Here is an 18,351-nt window from a genome sequence, read left to right as displayed (position 1 = left end):
ACAGGCAGGATCTTACAGGTCTGAACAGTATGAGGGGAACAAGGAGTAAGAGTTGGATACAACCAGAGGGTAATTTTTAAAAAAATAATAATGAAAGGGTATGTAAATTCCCCAGATTGTGACTTTTTGGATATAAATATCCAGAATAACTTATTTTGCATTACATAGATATGGCAATTAAAAGAATTCCAGGATTTTTTTCAGTCTAGTAAAGCTTGCATCCCTATATTCACGTATAGGGAGTAAGATTTACCAAAGTCAACAGAATTTAGCTTTTAGTAGGTGTGTAAAGAATTGCACAGCAAGTTACACAATTACAGTGCTACCTCTGGATACGAACGAGATCCGTTCCGGAGCCCCGTTCGCATCCAGAAGCGAAATCAACCCGCGTCTGCATGTGCGCGGGACACAATTTGCCGCTTCCGCGAAAGTATGTGATGTCATTTTGACCATCTGTGCATGTGCGAGTGGAGAAACGGAAGTAACGCATTCTGCGGAGTGCAACCCGAAAGCACTCAACCTGAAGCAACTTCAACCCGAAGTATTACTGTACTGGGATGTATCAGGGAACTGAAAGGGTTCATCAAAGATAGAGAGGAGTGATAAAGGAGCAACTGAACTAGATGTACTGCTTGAAAGGGATATTTTTTACACACACACACACACACACACGCACATCTTGATATGACTGCATATGCAATTTGCAATGGATTATATGCAACACATTTATTTTCGATTGAACATTTCAATGCGTAAACAGAAGCTACTTATTAGATAATAATGGTTATATTCCCTCCCTCCCAATTATCTCTAAAGATACAGAAAACCTTGGGGAAACTGGTGCAAAATGCTTGATTTTACATAAAACCCATGTGGATAAGAATGAAATATCATGGGCTCAGTTACACCATTGATGGTATGCCCCTTTCTCCCCTCTCTCCTGCTTTGGTATGCACCCATGGGCATGTGCAGACACTATAGGCTTCTGAATGGGAGGTACACATAGGCCTCACTCCTAATTCCCATAAGGGCCTGGCATTGTGAGTGCCTTGAGTATACATGTTGTGGAGAGAGGAAGAGGAGGAAGCAGCCCTATGGAGATTCATTTGGGTGCTGCACTTGTAGAAGACTGGATAAAACTCAAGAGTCCTTGTCTATAACTAAGTCCTCAATGCACAAGTATTTTTACTACCAATGTGCAAATTCCTTTGACTTATTATCCTAGGGCATATGTAAATAAAATGTGCAAAAATGTTCAAATAGGAACCTGTTAGGGTAAGCTATAGGACACACTGACTTAAATCTGCAAGAAGTGAAGAGTTAACAGTAGTCAACCACCTATGCCTATTACTTACTCCTACTCTTTTTTTGAACAATAGTGTGCTATTTTCTTGATGGACAGCATAATGTTCGAATAACCCCCTCACACTGCAAACAATACTAGAGAAAGTGAGAGTTACTTGAATGCATGTGAAAATTTCAGCATATATCTGGCTTCATTTTTGAGCAAATTAGTCTCCATACAAAAAAAAATATAGGGCCAGACATACTATTCACCAAATGTCCAGGAACCATATCTATATATTTTTACTTTAAAAAAATCCCACCTGAATCTGACACCCAATTAAGAAACCAACATAATGAGAAGCTAAATTCAAAGTATAAAACTGTCCTGAAGCCCCAGAAAAATCTTTCAAAAATGTGTAGCTTGAATATGATAAAACAAAAAGTTGGGTTTTTTAACTACATATGTGTAAATTAATAATATTTTCATACTACCTTACATGTTGCTGGTTTTATTATGCAGTTGCTTTATTTTAGCTTTAGTCTATCTTACTGTTGTACTATATTAACCTTGTGGATTATTTTTATTAATAAAAAATGGGGTATACATTTCTTAGAATTAAATAAATCAAACAAATAGAAGATAAACTTGACCTTGCTGTATCCTGAAAATCCCAGAAGAAAATAGTCCTTTTCCATCCATCACTTATCAAAATGGATGTGGAAGTATTCACCCTAAATCCAGACCAACCCTGGAGATGGTTTAATAATATGGCAGGTGCCACAGGCAAGGGATGGTCAGAAGGTAGATTGGGATCTACAGGTAGATAGATCTCTGGGTGATTTGCAAGTGTTTCTGGTTTCCAGTTGTTTTAGCAACACAAACAACAAAACAACTTTTTAAATTAGGCTGCTGAAATGAGGAAAGCTAATCTGCAGTAGATTTTTACCTGAAAAGAATGAGTTCATTTCATTTATTCACTTATTTATTTAACAAGATAATTATATACTACTCTATAAAAAATCTATAACTGCAGTTTACAACAATATAAAAACATAAAACCAGACAGTAAAATCCTAAAAGTTTTTTTTAAAAGTTAAAAGCAAAACAAAAACAAACATCAGCAGACATGGTGTGTACTATTATTTTCCTGCATAGACTGGCAGAAGAGGAAAGTTTTCAGCAGGTGTTTAACAGCTGGTGCTGAAGTCACCAACTGAATCTCCATTGGCAGGATGTTACAGAGGACCGATAACACTAAAGTCTCAGTTTCCTGTTGTTGTCAAATTATCCTCATCAACTTGGGGAATGACCAGAGATGCTCTTGCAGATGATCTCAGTGATCGAGCTGGGATATAAGGGTTCAGGCAATCCCTGAGGTGCCCTGGACCCAAGTTCTTCAGATCAATGCAAGGACCTTGAACCTGGCTCGGTGGCAGATGGGCAGCCAGTGAAGCTGTTTTGATGTCACATGTTCTCAACCAGAAGCTTCCATCAACAACCTGGTCGCAGCATTCTGCACCAGCTGGATCTTCTAAACCAGACCCAGAGCGCATTACTGTAATCTAGTCTCAAGGTTACCAATGCAAAGGCTACAGTGGTCAAGCTAGGAACAGCTATAGCTGGCAAAGCAGACAAAGCTGGTAAAAGGCACTCCTAGCATAGAGGGCACTTGGGCTTCTATTGACAGAGATGTATCCCCAATATAAGCACCTGCTCCTTCAGACGGAGTGCAACCCCATCCAGAACAGATAAATTGCTAACTTCCTGAACATGGGAACCACCGACCCAAAGAGCCTCGGTCTTCCCAGGATTCGAACACAGCTTACTGGCCCTCATCCAGTCTACAACTACATCCAGACACTGAACCAAAAAGCTTTTGCAGCCTCTCCTGATTCGGATGTTATGGAACAATAGTTCTGATACTGATAACAAATTCCTGGGCTGAGAATGTGCTCTGAGGCACATTGTTCTTTAATTCTATGCCTTTTGCACAGGGCTCTGGCTGATAGATCTTGGGGGTTCTAGCAAAAACCAAACACCAACATTGTAGAGCTCCTAAGCCTGAAATCTCCCCACCCCTTTCATAGGCCGCACCAGGATCTCATTAAAGAGCGTGATAAGCTCCCCACAGGGCCTTTTTGTTTGACAGCCTCGTCAAAAACAGAGCTATACATTTATAAATAGTCCTATCTAAATTATCATTAATAATAATTACAAACCTCAGCAGCAGGGATACACCCGAAAGTTAAATCATACTGTAAGCAAAGACTTGGGAGTCCAGACAGCTACTTCTGGCACACCTAAAGGCTTTCATGTGCCTTGGGGAAAATTTTAATCATTTTTTATTTGAGCAGCTGACATCACACACACGCCATGCCATGTCACAATTTATTTTTGAAATCCCCCTCCATTTCAAAAGCAGATTTCCCTGTGTCACAGGCAGAAAAGTGGCTACTGTCTGAATAACAGCTAAGGCATGTAGAAACATAGTACTTTGAATACCTACCCCAACCCCCAACCCCCAAATCTTTCTCTTAAAGAACATGCACACCAGTTTGGGTGATCCTGTTTCCTCATGCAAATAAGAAGGCTGTTCTCAGAATGAATGGCATAGAGATAATATTTTTTCCTGTAAGCAGATGCTTGAAATGCTTCCCCAAAACCCAGATGCTACCTTGACTTTTCATCATATCTGATGAACAGCATGCCCTGAGGACTCTTTGTTTCAAAATACAGCGATCCTGTTAACGATCACAAGTCTCTATCAAATGCAGACAGTTGTTCCCTACTGCAAGCCTAAACTGACAAGGCTCAAGTTCAGATTTCATGAGTTCAATCCTGAACACGGATGAAGCCAGTCCCTTGCGGGTTTTCATTCTCCCTCTCCCAAAAGGAATGTTAACATTTCCTTTTCATCAACCAGGAAGATTTACATCTAATCTGTCACTTTGAAGTAACTCCTGCCTTGATTTATGCGCAGCAGATGCTACTGTAGAGCCTATTTATTTAAAATGCAACACTGAAGTTGAGAGACTAATGGATCGACATCTGTAAAGGATTATACCACAAACACATATGCCTTAAAACATAATGAAGAAAAGGAGGTCAAAAGCCAAATAATTCCAGGAATTCTAGTAGTTAGGGCACACAACAAATCAGTACTGATCCTCAATGTTTTTACCTCTTGTTATGGTGTCTGTTACAAGCTGATAAGGAAAGACATGAGCGATGAGCCAAGTATTTGAAGGTTTGGTAGTATTGCCAAATTTTCCAGTGATTCAGCAGAATTCTGTTATGGGGTAACTACAATGCAGTGCTTGTGCGAGGGCAATTTCTTTCTCCTCTTCCCCACTACAGCCCTGAAAAGCTATAAGGTTTTCCTGATTGTCAGTGGAGGCTTTTAGGTGGGACTCCAGTAGGGAAGAAATGGCAGGGATTGTCCCTTCTGCACTCTTGCAGAAGCACTGCATTAGATAGTCTTTATGCTGTTTTTCAGTAAGGCTCAAAATGCTAACCAAACGGAGAATTGGCAAGGTGGATCAGCTCCAGGTGAACCAATACCTGATCAAGAGCCTGGAAATATCTGTGGAAAACATTACAGGGTCAGACTACGACACGCCTCTTCAGCGAGAATATTCCACAACTTTGTCATGACTACTCTGCTTCTGAGTGTTACCAAAACCAGCTCACAATCAGATCTCTCAAGGTGGAGCGTTTCGATGGGATAGAGGTATTCCCAAGGAATACCAAACTTAGCAACTTTAGGACTTTGTAGGCAATGGCCATCACTCGGTAACTAAGCAGTGCTCTTGGGGTAGCACAGGTAACCTATAAAGCCTACACTGCTGAATATCTCATGGTACTCGCTGCAGCAGTCACTATGTGCAATTACAAAGCCATACAATTACAGCTGAAAAGATCCCCCATTTGTTGGTAAGTGTGTGGCTGTCGATGAAGTGTAACAGACAGAAAGCACTGCAGATCAGAAATATCACCTACTGTCTCTGAACAGCCCTGGTGGCAAACCACTCCATCATTAGGAGTGTGACCCCCATCAAGCCACCAACTCCCATATCACAAAATTTGGTGTTGTTATGACTTCAGATAAATTCGTAAAATAGATGCTGCAGACCAACTCCCACGTTTCCTTCCATGCAAGATCCGGTTCATGCGATGCTGTCAGCCTTCAAAAATTTTAAAACCAAGCTGTGTAATGTTGTTGGGAGCAGCATGTGCACAAGCAATGAATTCAGCCAAAGTTAGCCGTGGGCACAGCACCACAAATGTTGGAAATCCGTGCATGCCTAAAGTCCATCCCAGCTGAGTTCAACAGATGGTAGGGGCAAGGACAGAATTTCCTCACCAAGGGCTTTTGCAAGTGGAAGTTGGCCATGGTACTTTCCTCAAAACTGCCCCCTTCTTTGTGCAAAACACACTACAAAGCAAAGGGGTAGACTTTGGAGTCTATTCCCTCATAAAACAAAGTCACCCAGTATTCTGTCCATATGAAAGAGAGTCCATATGAAATATAAATAAAAACTGTCGACTGAATAGCTCAGGTGTGCAATTATTGACATTTGCAGGTCTGCACTCTCAGAGAGAGTCACCACAATTGTTGGTCCAGCAAAGCTTTATGGAAACAAATATAGTATAACCTACCAATTATAAGAGAAAATGCGGCTCCATAGTTGGAGAGCAGAGGAAAATGACAAGAAAAGAAAACAAAGTTAATAGCAAGCTGGAACCAAACAGGACTCATGTTTGTGAATCAGTCTAGCTTGTTTGTTCAAGTAAAACTGAGATTTGAATTTACAGCCCCAATTGTAATTATAGCTGCTTGACTCAAATACAAGCCAGTGTGTAATGTGCTTTTGTTTGTATTCAATTTATTTTTAGACCACACACCCAAACACAGCTGATCTAAGTATTTTTGATTTCTCAGTTTACTTGATGAATGGTACTGATAAGGAAGACTAGTCATGTTTAATGTAACTTAAGGCATATAAAATTTGGCCAAAAAAAGCGAATAACTCCCTTGTAGCTCAAATTATGTATTTGGTGCAGGTCCCTATATCTATACATTTAGGTGAACACCAGAAGGCCCCAAAATACATGGACAAACTGAAACACAGCAATATTTGTCTTTAAAAGCCCATAGGAAATATACTAGTGTGAAGAAAACAAATAAAAGAAATTAGATTTTTTTTTCCCTATAAAAAGAAGTTGTTGCAACCCAGCTGGAAAAAAAGAGATGAGTTCTGAACTTGAACCCACCCTGTTCAAAGGGGACACTCTTTGAACAAGGGTTGCCAGGTCCCCTCCTCCTCTTCTTCACAAGGTTCCTCTATTTCTAACACTTGCATGACGCGCATCCTTCAACAGCTTAGCCTTTCAGCCCCAACGAAGCCACAGTCCTGGGAACCGTTCTCCCTACTGAATTCCTGCCCACTGTGCAAAGTGTTAAATGCACAGGCAAACCTTGCTCTGAATAGTCATAGTAAGGGCTATTTGCCATGAGCAAGAAACAGCACTCCCGGGGAACAAACAGAACAACCTTCGCCAACCCAGTGACCTCAAGAGGTTGTCAGACTACACCTCCCAACATCCCTGACTGTGCTGGCTTGGGCTCATGGGAATTGTAATCCGCATTAGCTGAGGTGGTCCCCAGGTTATCAAATGGCCTTCCAAGTGTGTCCTGTGCCACCATTGTATGCTTCTTGGTGATTGGCTAAGACACACCTCTTTACTTGAGCCTTTAGTTGAGTGGATGTCTTCCTGCCTCCTGCGTTGCTACACACTGTTGTTCTGTGCTGTGGTTTTGTTATTCTGATATTGGTCCTTTATTTTTATTTTTAAGACCTGTATATTGCACTTATTTGAACTGCGATGGTTTTGTAACTGGCCCATGACCATTTGGTGAAGGGATTGTCTATAAGCAAAACAAACATAAAACTAAAATTGGGGGGGGGGGATTTTGCTTGTGAACTTCCTGGAGGTGTCTGGCTGGCACTAGGTGGACATCGCTGGACTAGGTGGACATCGATCAGAATCTGCACGGCAATACTTGCAGCCTTCTAGAGATGGACATCACCTGTCTCTAGTGGCTGCAGGCTAGATCTAACCTAGCACAGAGCAAGAGTCAGAGAGACCAAGGGGTGAGGACACACAGGCTAGCAGAGTGCAACAGAAACTATTCTGACACATTCTTCAGCCTGAAAAAATACAAATGCCTCAGAATCCAAGGAGCGCGTGTTCAAAGCCACTTCCTTATCCCACACCTTGACACGTGTGCAGAAGCCACGCTTTGCATGCAAAAGTTTCCATGTTTGATCTTTGGCACCTCCCTGCAGGGCCTCTTGTCTGAAACCCTGGAGTGTGATGGCCAGTTCCCAAAGACCACCTTCCCTGTCTCCTCACATCCCAGGCATCCCAGGGGAGCAAAACAATAGCTGTGGACAAGCTGTTTTGCTTAAAGCCTGGCAACTGGTCATGCTGGGAGTCATGGGTATAGCTAGGATTTATTTGGGGGGGCAGTCCTTATGTGGTGGTGGTAGTGGGAACAACCAAATTATCTGTGATGCATTTGGTCAGTTAAATATATTTATTTCGTTGCCCCCACTGGCTAGGCCCATGGTGGGAGTTGTTGCCCATCATTTCTGGCTTCCTGCTTACACCCCACTGGCTTGCCCCTGCCCTCTAACCCGATCCTCTCTAGGTGGGGCTGAACACACCCAAACACCCCCCAACTCCCACCAGGCCTAGCAGAGAGGGAGGGAGCTGGCAGGCCCAACCATCTGGAGGGCATCAGCTGGAGGCTAGGCAGGGGCAGACCCTCCCGGATGGACCAATCGCCTGACTCGCTATCTGAGGCAGTTCCCGAGGAGGAGGAGGAGGCGACGCTGCCACCCTGCCTCACTCACCCCGCGCTCGAGTGGTCGTCTCTCTCTTCCTCCCCCGAAGAAGGTGCGCGGAGCCGAGGCGAGGCTTCGTTCAGGGCAGAGCGAGCGCCGGGAGCCCGAGGAAGAAGAAGAGGAGCGCCGTCGCCACTTGCCTGCCGTCGCCTCACACACCCGAGGGGCGGGGCTTTACCTGCTGCCGGGGTGGGGCTGCCAGGTGGGCGCCCGCCCGCTCGCCAGGGGGTTCGGCTCGCGCCCCTCATGCTGAGAGGCGGGGGGCGAGGGGGCGGGAGGAGGAAAGGTTGAGGCTTGGGAAAGGGCTGGAGGAGGCACGCGAGAAGACACCTCACACTCACACACTCTCTCTCTCACACACACACACACACCCTTCCTTCCCGTGCCACGGGCAAGAGCCACGCCTCGCGCTCCGGGACTCCCAGTTTCCTCAGGGAACGAGGAGCTCCTCGGAAAGTTGTTCCCTCGGCGCCACTCTCTCCCGCCGCCTCAAAGAAGTTGCTTTCGGGAGGCGGGACGTGGAGGATGCGGAGTTGTGCAACACCTGTAAGCTCGGCGGGGGCCGAGGGAAAGTGTAGCCGCACGACAGCCGGTAGGCGGCGCTGTGGAGACGCGCAGTTGGGATGAGCGAGAGAGCGACCGAAGCGCCGGCGCGGATTGGGAAGCGGCTCTTCTTCCCCAGCAACTGCTGGGGTGCCTGGCAGGCTCCTCCTCCGTTTGGACTTGTTGCATCTTGGGGAACGTCGGACTTCGCAGGAGGAGGGTTTTGGGTGGCCACTTGTCAGAGATTCTTTAGCGGCGCTCGCAGGGGGTTGGACTAGATGCCCCTTGGGGGTCCCTTCCCACCCTAGAATTCTAGGAGTCCAGCGTTGGCAGCTCTCGCACGCCTCCCACCTGCGCGCGTGCGCACGGGGAGCAGCCGAGCGACTCGATGACCCCAGTCATTAACCCCTTGTCACCCGAGGCAGCAAGGAACTCGGGCACAGCCCTTGCTCCTTCAAACTGATTGCCGATATGGAAAAACAACAACAACCCTTTGTATCTGTATAGTTACACACAATAACCTACATCCTGCAATGTTACATATTCATATGCAATTGCATAAAAGGGAAATGAATGCAGGAAAGCAAGAAAAAATGGGCCAATTTCATTTTAGTTCTTATTTAAGATAGCTAGGAAGATGGTTGTATATATGAATGGAAGCCGGATGTATGCATGTTGTAAAATGTTCTCGCATTCCCTCTTTCCCCAGCCCACTCCCTCGAGCTCTTAACAATAATTTTCAGGTCATCACTGCAAATACTTCTTTAAAAATGACAGTGACAAGACACCAATTTATAATCAGCAACCTCATTAGAGCCACAGTGATTTATATGGACTTTCTCCCACTCTCTTTTTACCCAAGTTGATCTTTTCCCTATCAGAAAAGTTAAATACAGTACGGCACAAGATTGTCTGCAAACACTGCCACCTAGTGGAAGTTAAGTGGCCTTGCCTAAGTAGCAAAGCACTGTTCCAATAGTAATATAACAATTCATAAATCAATAGGAGGGCTCCTCTGCAAGGGAGTTTTCCAGAGGAAACACAGGCTCTTCAACCACCCCTATCTGAGTTTGTATAGAAAAGGCCTCCCTCCACCTGAGAGCTTGGAGGCTTGCTTCCAGTCATGGTAGAAAGAACTGGGCTGGACGGGCCAATGGTTGACTCCTTAAAAAGGGGGAGCTTCATAAAGGGGAAGGGGATTGTGGTTGAGTCTGCAACTTGCCAAACACAGGTCTCCTTGTTTCTAACATCTTTATAAACCCCAACCCTTTGTGCAAACACAGTTTAGTACTCTGTTCTGATCAAAAGAGAAGGACTGGAAGGGAACTGTGTGTGCCTTGCTGACTGAGAAGTCGTCATGCTACGAGGGACGACAAATAATAATAATAAATACCAAACGTATTTGCTGAAAGCAAATGGGCTGCATTCAATTATCTCCTCTTGGGGAGACAGATCTCATCTGGTTAGTCGTTGCCCCCCAACACAAAGGGCTTTTGCTGAAAATAGGGGCTCTGTGCAGGGTCCAAACTCTCTCTCTCTCCAGCGGCCTGTCTTCAGAGTTGAAGTGTGGTTGGTCCTAACAGGCATGAAATCTGCAATGCACACCCAAAACCTTTAAGTTACAAGCTCGGCTGGGCTTATCAATCAGTAGGCTTGCAGCTTGGACTGGTAAACAGGTTTGCTCCCACAGCTTTATTAATTTAATTATATTATAAATATATCTTTATATAATAAATATAATTATAATTATATATTTAATTAATATACATTAATTAATTAATTAATTAATGTAGCGAAAAGATCTGACCTCGGAAAAACCGTCTGTAAACACAGAACAGGGCGAAATCGCAACCACAGATAAATACAGGCCACAAATGCTACTTGCAAGATAAAGTTTACTTCAATTTTATTTCCACTTTTAAACAGTTTTTGGATGATACATCATGCAGTCTGCCAGTGTATCCATACATTTTAATAGATAGTATTTTTAGAACCAAGATCAAAAGACTTATCTATGGGAATGGTTGGGGAGATTCAGGTCTGCTGTTACAGAGCTTGAGTCATTACAGCGAATTTTATAATAGTGGCAATTCCCTCCCCCCCCCCCCCCTGGATTGTAATCAGAAAAGTATCCACATTTCACTTCCCCCCCCCTAAAACAAGCTACTGTACAGATACATAGATCCCAGAGAATACACATCTGGAGTACACATTACACACTTTACAAACTAGACATGTATACTTCTACAGAATGCCTGGATCCCTATTGTTCTTTCACATCTTCCACTATTTAAAGTGTTTCAGAAATGAGAGAGAGAGAAGTATTTAGGAGTAAGACGTGAACTTGGAAGCTGACAATCCTTTTGTATGGGTGTTTAAAACAGACATTTGTCCAATGTTTTTTGAACTTCATAAAGGCATTAAATAAAGCTCTAATTACCAACACAACGGAGCAAATTAATCATCCTTGTAAGTGTTGTTGCACAATTCTGATGAGAATGGTTTACTGAATAAAAAAACATTTTTGTATTCCGCTTGCCTCCAAAGTGTACAATGACATAGTGTTCAATCCATCGGCAACAGATTGCACACAGTTGCTGTATAATCTCTTATTCAACATGGCTTGCATGGGCAACACACACAGATAGAACCTTCAGAAATGGGAACAGTCATGGGTGATACATTCCCAAGACCAAGGCCTGGGGAGACCCAGCCAGATGGCCAGGGTATAAATAAATTTTAGTAGTAGTAGTAGTAGTAGTAGTAGTAGTAGTAGTAGTATGGTCCATTTCATATACAACATTCTGTGGTTGAGTTTTCACGTGTGTGTGTGTGTTTTTTTTTTTAAGTAAGTGTTTCTAGAGATCAAGTTGTCGTTTTACATTTTAAAGTAGTTTTTCCACTCACAGAGGTATGTATACAGAAATGTTTCCAAAAACTCAGCTGCATTTAAGATACTAGTATAGCTTAAATGCTTCTGATTTCTACTAGATTCAGAATAATCCACTCTCACCTTTGCTTGGCAGAATACACACTTAGCAAATATCATCACGAGCTTTCTTATTTGTCTCAGCGAGGTTAAAAAGGTTAGGACTAAATAAAATACAAAGTGCATTTGAAAACAACTGCTTAGGAAAATGAGAAATTTGACAGTAGAAAGAGGTACAATTGAAATCAGTAACAAAGAAATTCCATATTGTATGGTTTATAACATGTCAAGTATTAGATGCAATACTTATTTAAATAAGCTGAAAGAAACGATTTTGAATCTGAAAACAAAAAAAGCAAACACAAATGACTATCAGTGATGAAATGTCAATGTTGCTGCCCAAAAATATAGTAAAAATTATTCTATATGACCTACTAATAGGTACCAAAACTAGATCTATTAACTCTTCAGCAAAAAAGTAACTCTAGCAGCAAAATAAAATTGCAGTGCCACAGAAACAAGATGAAAATTTGTGGACACTTTAAGAAGTCAACTCTAAGATGTGCCTTTTTAGCATTTCAGAGGATAATCTGCCGTCTCTGAATCAGAATGGAAGTTAGTTCTGATGCCTCCATTAAGGGGTTTATGCTAGATGAACTGACTGGCTGATCAGCAACTAGCTGTTCCTAAGTATATCAGGAACACTGTCCTTATAAAGGCATCAAAAGTTACTTTTCCATGGTGCTCAAGATAGACACACACTTGTGCAGAACAGCTAAAGCCCTCTGTTATGAAAGTGCTTGGGTACACACTGCACACAATTCTCATTAATTCTAATGGTGATTGCACAGGTATAATGCTCAATGGATTACATTCATGATAAGAATGAACTTTTACTTACACAAAACTGTATGTTAACAATCAAGGGGGGGCAGTTCAGGTCCACAAAAGCTACACATTAAAAAAAAAATCGTAAACGATGTACATGATATGATATGATAGCCCACACACTGCTTGAGAAAGTATCTGAATGGCAAATGCTACTCATATTATTTTGAGCCATTTCCCATGTGGATCATTCCCACTGCATATAGCAGGGATGGGGACCCTATGGCTAGACTATCATCCAGAGGGCCACAAATAAAACCTGATTCACCAGGTAAAACCTTAGTAAATATTATCACCACCTTCTGGAGTAGTTGCCATTCAGAAACTGCTTCAAGCATCCTTCTTGGAGTTATGGCATATGGACTGGCAGTTAGTTTAAACAACAGAAATAGCAGTAGACTTCTTGGTAACTTTATTTGGAATACAGAGTTCAATTATATATAAACATCTTGGCCACATTACTCCCAGAAATAGGGTTCGGATATGGCAACTTGTATCTTTCAGTTTGTTGGCAGTGCTTAATACATGTGTATTTGGAAACAAAGAGTTTTTTATATTTAAAAAAATGTAACAAAATAAATTAAACAAATGCAAAAGATTCAACATTTCATTAAATATGTTACAAAAAGTCTCTCCCACACAAATAGTGCAACCCTTAATAAATTAAGCAAAACCTGAATATCTTTGCTAAGTTTGAGAGCTTCTAAAGCAACATCAGGACAAAACGTCTTTCCAAAGGCTTTAGGGTTTTAATGAGTTAGCTTTTTAAAATATGTCTATAAGCCAAAAACATTCAGAAGCCCCCAAACTTACCCTTAATTAAAAAATAACAATAATGCCACAGGAGCAGACAGGACTGAATGAATGCAAACTCCTAATTCAGTCATTTTGAAATAGTCTTTCAGGACAATACATTTTAATGTGCATGGTTGTAGATGTATTTTGTGTGTGTGTGTGTGTGTGTGTGTGTGTGTGTGTATACATACATACTACATGTAGTATACACACATACTACATGAAAGAAACACAACAGACATATTAAGCTACAGATTTAACACCTGTCTGCCTATCTAACATTTCCTATGGCTATGTCTGATTTCCACTAGAAATAAAAGCTGACACCCTACATATATCATTAAGAAAGAATTGAAAAAAGAAGTCTATCTCACTAATGGTGAGTAAGCTATAAAACTATACTATCCCTAGGCAGACTTGCATATTGTTCATTTCCAGCATATACTGTTATCTTATTTCATCTTATTTCATTTTAAACAAAAAGATCATCTTCCATCATTTTTCTTTTTTGTTGCACTGCACACTAAGCATGCAAACCTATTCTCCCTCAACACCCTGAAGAGAATCTTCCTTTCAGTACAGCAGATAATTTATCTCTTATTTCTGGCTTCTCAAAACCATGAAGAAATTGAGTTAGGAAGAGGATGGCAATGGTTTCAGCTGCTTTTGTAAATGCATCTTTCAATTTCATTATAACCAGAACCATGCTTTCACATGGCTGTCATAAAACCTGATCTATGTGTTATAACAAGGCAGATCTAATGCGACATTTTGAGTGTATGATGTGCCCATGTGACCACTGAATTTCAAGAGATTCTAGAGCTACACTAACACATATCTCTACATCAGGCATAGGCAAACTCCGGCCCTCCAGATGTTTGGGACTACAATTCCCGTCATCCCTAGCTAACAGGACCAGTGGTCAGGGACGATGGGAATTGTAGTCCCAAACATCTGGAGGGCCGGAGTTTGCCCATGGCTGCTCTACATCCTCAGAGTTTGATCTCTACTGAATAAGTGTACTAATGATTCTGTGTTCTCTCCCATTTTAATTACAAGTTTAAAGATTTCACCACGATATTAAAAATGCTAAATTGCAGAGCTGTACTTTTTGAAAGCATGTTAGGTTAAAAAGAAAAAAAAAACAAACCATATAACTGCACACTGTCATCTTCTAAAAATATAAAATAATATGCATATTTTACAGGAAATCAGAAAGATGGAGCACAATCACCTGCTTTTGATGGCACTTGGTTGTTGAATTGTTAATTCTTTGATGCCAGGTACCAGCATTTTAGTGATGCACCAAAGTACTTGAAACAGAACAAAAAAAGCATCAGTGCCAGCATGAAAGCCCTGAAGTAACTGGCTCAACAGGGTCAGAAATGCAGTCAGTCAGTGAAAGAGATTGAGCAGCAAACTCCTACCGTTAGCTTAAGTGCGTGTGTTAGATACACTGTACATGGTTTCAGAAGAAAAGCCAGGTTGGTCACACTTCTGTACACATGGAGATTCTACAAAGCTGAAAAATATTTGAAACCGGTGCACTGCAGAAGGCTATAGAATGCGTACAATGAACAGAAGTACAGATCCAGTCCAAAAGGGAAAGGAACTAGTGAACTGCTGATGATTTTTCACGTGCGAAGTGGAGCCTGCAATTTTATCTGCAAGAGAAACATGCCGACATTTGTTAGTCGTATATCCTAACAAAAGCAACATCACATGATGAACTTTCATTAGGAACACTTAAAATAATATACAGGATACACATCTCAATGGTGCAATGCTGCATAACATAAACAGTGCTTAGGTTAATCTGAAATCAAAAGCATCAGAAAGAGTCAAAAGTGAGGTAGTGAATGAATTGCCTTTTCATAGTTCTCTATTATTATTATTTATTAAAAACACACACCCAAAAATCTCCTCTTCTTCCATGCACTATTCCAGGGGTTCTCCCAATCCCCCTCTGTCAATTTCAGAGTTGTTGAGGGGCATGCAAGGGGAGGAGAATGGGGAAAACTTGTTTGCACAGGATTCCACTGATGGGACTCTTTAGCTGAACCCTGCTCTATGGATAGAACCCAGTTGGTTCCTTTGTAGTCACGAAAGGGCTTTTGATCCAATGGACACTCCCACTAATGGAAGAGACGGAAATCAGCAAAAATCATATATCCAGTTCTGCTATTTGCAGAGACATCACCCTTCCATGAACATCAAATGGATACCTTATCCTTATCATCATCATCATCATCATCTTATACCCCACCCATCTGAGTGGGTTGCCCCAGCCACTCTGGGTGGCTTCCAACATAATAAAAACACAGCAAAACACCACACACACACACACACACACACACACACACACACAACTTCCTGATACAAGACAGCCTTCAGATGCCTTTGGAAAGTTATGTAGTTGTCTATCTGTTCTGACATCTGATGAGAGGGTGTTCCACAGGGCGAGCACCACACTATCAGACAATCTAATATTTCAATATAAGTTCAGCCACAAGCTAGGCAGCTGGAAAAGAATTAAACAAAAGACCCCATCAACAGGCAAAGGCTGGGCAGAGTTCGGGCAAAGGCTGGGCAGAGCAAGTACACTTTTATTACTTTTAGGAGAAATTCCATAGACTACATCTGGCTGAACTTTTTGCAGAGAGGATTTCACAAAAGTTATGGCACCACGGAGAAGACAACGTGTGGAGCAAGATTTACTTAAGGCTTTATGGGAGAAAGCAACAGCTTAAGAATCTACTGGATCCTAAACTATTTCACACTGTGAAGGTATTTTGGATTGTGCTCAGAAACCGACAGGCACACTAGTGTGGCGAAGAGTATATTAGACTCTTGGAACTGGTACAAGTTTGGGTGCAAATCCACTACTCAATAATGATACTCCTTGGCAGCCTTGGAAAAATAATTGTCTCTGCCTTGCTACCTGGAAGGTGAGAATACAGATGTAAAAGATCACTACCAGTCCCTCCTCCTATCAGTGCTATTTGAACAAGGCTCTTTTGTGGCATTTTGGGTGTTCCAAGAAGCAGAGCACCAATTGTTAACACCAGCTTGTTTGTTTGGATCATCTTTCTCTTCCATATTATGGAATCTCCTTCAGCATGCATACTTCATGTGCATTGATTTCAAAGAGGATTTAGAAGAAAGCCTTTATTATTATTATTATTCAAAGAGTGCTAAAGGCTACTGTCCAAGTATCTTCGTAGCTTGTCACATGTAAAACATCTGCATTTGTTTTGTGTCTTTTACTACTATTGTTGGCTACTGTGTGGTTTTCTTCTATGTCTTTCAGCTTTAATTCAATACAGTCAGGACTATCATCATCATTTTTTTGCTTTGAGGTTTCTGTTCTTGCTCTGAAGATATGCCTGTGAGTTCTTACTTCCAAACACAATGTCTCTTTAAAGGTGTACAAAACACACATACGTTCATTTTCTTTCACCTTGAAAGGCTCTTGCAGTGATTCTTGTTGGACTGCTTGCAAAGCTTTTATTGCAGATTCTATTGTATATGCTTCTTTTTGTTTCTCAGAGCGCAGAACAAGTTCAGGTTAAATTATTGGTAAGACAAAAAAAACCCACAATCCTATCCTTAGACCACATGAAAAACTGCTGCATTATTTGTCCATGGAAGGGAAAAGAGCTCTACATCTATCAAAGGAAACACCAGCAGCAAAAAAAAAAGGCCATGGGGAATAAAGCCAAAATTTGATATAGCAGATGGTTTGCAACAGGTATGACATGCAATCTGCTCAACAAAAGTGGCACTTTATCCATGAATATTTGATGCCTAAAGAAACAAAGCCTTTAAATATACCCATATACAGCTGGTCTTCAGCCAGAGTCCCTTTCAGATTATGTGATAGAACCATGCAGCTGTTCACGAGGAAGATTCAGAAAATAAACACATGGGGAGGGGGAATGGTTGGAAAAAGCTGGCAAGTTGCCATTACTTTCCAGAATCCTTTTATATTTAGCTGCTTACCTAAGGAAATGTTAAAAACATTGAGGAATGAAATGTGATATAACTGATATTTAGGAACTTCATCCTGTTTTTTTAAAAAAAAATCATACCATGCAGGGAGAGGGGTTAAACTGTTTACAAAAAAGATGTCCATGCTATCAAGGAGAATATATAGATTTTAGAAGGAAAATCCTGTTGCTTCAAGTATGTTTACTTGAATGAATGAATGAATGAATGAATAAATAAATAAATAAATAAATATAATAAATATATTATTATTATTATTATTTATTATTATTTATTTATTTATTTATTTATATCCTATCCATCTGGCTGGGTTTCCCCAGCCACTCTGGGCGTCTTCCAACCGAATATTAAAATACAATAATCTATTAAACGTTAAAAGCTTCCCTAAACTTGAATTGCTAGATTCCTGTTACTGCGGGTAGGGTGCTGAATCTAATAGTAAAATTATTAGAGAACAGGAGCCAAAAAGAAAAATGCACTACATCCATTATCAGTTATAATACCAGCTAGCATGAAACAGCACTCATATATGTTTTCCTATAGGCATTATCACAGAAACACTACATGCAAATTAAACCAAAGGAAAGTTTCTGAGCCAGGAGAAGAATCAGTCCTGACCATTGATCATCATCATCATCATTATTACTATTATTTATTATTAGACATATATTGTCCTTCATCATAAAATCTCAGGGCAGTCCACAAATCATGAGATTTGTAGTGCAATATCTGGAAGGTTAAAGGTTTCCTCTTCCTGCATCTCAGGACTTACACTGTTGCTTTACTGATCTTTCTTCATACAACAGAAACGACCATGTTTTTAAAATCCAAGCATTTTCAATATGGTGACATCAGCTACCAACCTACACAAAAGACCCAACCTGGCCCACCTCAATTTTTCTGCTGGTGAGAATTTGCAATCCGGCAGAGTGAGCACCTCACAAATAATCACATGTTGAAAACTTACAAGCCGATCACCATGAGCTCAC

General features: G+C 41.3%; 1 protein-coding gene across 3 annotated transcripts in view; it reads right to left on the bottom strand.

Annotated features, from left to right (window-relative positions):
• LYPD6B (LY6/PLAUR domain containing 6B) overlaps positions 1 to 8,751 on the bottom strand; it is a 60,657-nt gene extending 51,906 nt beyond the window's left edge. For 2 of the 3 annotated variants that reach the window (XM_083715377.1, XM_083715375.1), the window contains exon 1: positions 8,209 to 8,751. The gene's annotated coding sequence lies outside the window, so the exon portion shown is untranslated. The remainder of the gene's footprint in view (positions 1 to 8,208) is intronic. The other variant, XM_083715376.1, reaches the window with a different exon arrangement.
• Positions 8,752 to 18,351: the final 9,600 nt, after the last annotated feature.

The sequence above is a fragment of the Podarcis gaigeae genome (assembly GCF_964106915.1).
Source record: "Podarcis gaigeae genome assembly, chromosome: 1".
NCBI classification, from domain to species: domain Eukaryota; kingdom Metazoa; phylum Chordata; class Lepidosauria; order Squamata; family Lacertidae; genus Podarcis; species Podarcis gaigeae.
The sequence above is the reverse complement of the archived record's forward strand: the minus strand, read 5'-3'. Positions and strand labels throughout refer to the sequence as shown.